Below are 2,600 nucleotides of genomic sequence, written 5' to 3'. Positions count from 1 at the left end.
TTAGTAATTATTGCAATAACGGTGCAGATGCTCTTGACCGGTATAGTTTGATTTCGTTTTCTCCTCCCCTTCTGATGACTAGCTTTATTTAGAGGACAGTATACATGTGCACGACCACAATTCTGCCAGAACAGGTCCATACACCGCAATGTCTGCTCAGTCGCCATCATTCTTGTCGCTCATATATTTTACTCTCATGTGTCAGCGGTGTGACAGACATGACGTGAGTGGGGTCATCAATGTGAATGTTAAAAACTTCCAGTGAAGACGGAAGAAGCACGTTTCCGGAGAACTGTTGGATGACAGACACTGGATCACGTCATAATTGAAGACAGGTGAGCGACAACAAGAAGTGTGAAGTGAAAACTTTGATGCTTAAAGCAAGTCGCCGTTATAAATGGAGAATTTTACAGGAGTTCCTTACCCAGCAGTGAACATAATACAGGGCTGAGAAGCGACATTCAAAAGGAGGACGAAGTAGAGGAAACTACGCCAGCCTTAATTTATCATCCGCCGGCTCTCAGGGAATCGCTGTGTTCAGTCAGAGTAATATCGTAACTAACAGAAAGACGTCGAAGTGCTTCTTGCTTTCATTGGGGTAGTTTGGCTTGGTTGTTACACATCGATTCAGCTCGCCGTGAGTTCCCTGCTCGTTCACTCGAATTAAAAGTTGCAGCGTTCGCTTTGTCGAGGTAACGGCTCGCAAGTTACGCGTCGGCTGTTGAGAGAGAAACTTTTTGCGCCGTAGCTACCAGTTTTCCTTAGTAAGCCACAACTAAGATACTCAGTTCAGATACGAATGCCGCGGGCAGTCCTCTCTGTGGAACAGTACTTCACGTCCTCTTCCGCTTGACGTGAATAAAGCTCAATGTTGGTGACACACTGATGTGTGTCTATTTATATTGCGTAATAACGCTGTCACTGGGTTGGAAAATTAGTTGCGTGTTTATTCATCTATAGACTATTTTACGACGATATTAGATGTGCCAGGTTAATCAAACAATTAAATATAATGACTACTAGCAAACATGAAGATCTAGTTAATTCCAAACCTAATATCATACTAACTTATGTGTCCATGTTTCGGTAACAGCGACCATTTATGATATAAATTAATACAATTATCTCTGTCACTCACTTTTAGTGTCTTCCATACCGCGTTGCGAGAACTTACACCGTCACCTTCAGGTGGATCAGTGGATTGCACGAGAATTCTTTTTCTAGATGTAGCCAGTTGTTTGTCTTAAACTTTGTTTCCGTACAAATAAGTTACTGTTTGCCATTTGTTATCATAAGAGCTCAGATCTCAACGGAAGCTGGTAATGCTCTTTGACTTACAAGGTGTAGCACTGCTATACTGCACTGAACGAACTTGTGAAAGAAGATTGGCTTAAAAGTAAATCTACTGCACAAAATAGACGATAACAGCTGGGGAGCAAATGCAGATAGGCTACAGAATGATGAAATTTCACTCGTTTAGTGAGCTACTGGATACTGTGCCCCAACGCTGGAATGAATATCCACTCCAGAATCCCCTTCTTATTCAAGTCCCAACGACGAAAGTCGCTAGGTTTGATGTTCCACGTGTGACTGCGGCGCGAAGGAACAGACAATACCGACTAATTGAGGAGAACTGCTCACACCATGCTTTCAAATGTGGTCAAAAGACTTGGTCGAAGTGTAACTAAATTTTGCGATATGGTTGTCAATATTAAACACTGTAAATTCACTGAGTATGTCGAGAGCCTGCCCTTCTTTTAGTTGCTTTTTACTGGGGGTTCATGAGAAAGTGTGACCCAGGCTTTAGCCCACCAGTCAAATGTTTTCGATCAGATATCAAAACTATGGGTTTGTAGTTAAAATAGGGATTTCGTTTTAAATATTCTTTCATATTCTGATAATAAAACAATGATAAACATGTTGTGTATTTGACTGGCTGTTCGCATAAAGGGGGGGGGGGGAGATCTGAGTAGTAGCCAGAACAACAGTTACGTTCTCTTACCTGACACGATTCGATTCAAATTGGGCCTCATTCCTTCAGCTTTGTGTAGCAACCAGTTCTCATTAGTTTACAGTACATTGTGTGCATGTCGCAGTGTGTTTTCATACTTGATCACGTTCGTACCATATCACCTCATTGGTGTAGTCCAAACTAAGTGACGTATACATTGCAGTGGTCCAAGTAAATTGTTCGCAATGCAAGTGTTTCGCGATCTAGAAGACCCAAGTAACATCATTTTGGGAAGATCAGTTCATGTGGGGAACTCGTACTGCGCCTGCAATTTGCGAGAAAGTGAACAGTATGAGAGCTGCTCCAATCTTTATCTCAACAGTGCAACGCCGTCTTCGTGAACAAAGTTTAAAGGGGCACATAGCGGCCAAAAAACCTTTACTACGCTAACATGTGATATTCGCTGAATTTCGTTGTGGCGAAAGTTTCTTCGAGTAGCGGTGCCCTACAGGAAGAAGGGTGGGGGGTGGGGGGAAGCCAAGGAACATTTGCCACATCAATCAACATCACAAGTAAAACATAAGCTATATGTAATTATAAATGTGAACAGACGACTGTTGCTAACAGTGCTATTAGTTCTTAATAAATA

Source organism: Schistocerca americana, unplaced genomic scaffold (genome assembly GCF_021461395.2).
Source record: "Schistocerca americana isolate TAMUIC-IGC-003095 unplaced genomic scaffold, iqSchAmer2.1 HiC_scaffold_15, whole genome shotgun sequence".
NCBI classification, from domain to species: domain Eukaryota; kingdom Metazoa; phylum Arthropoda; class Insecta; order Orthoptera; family Acrididae; genus Schistocerca; species Schistocerca americana.
Note: the sequence above shows the minus strand (reverse complement) of the source record.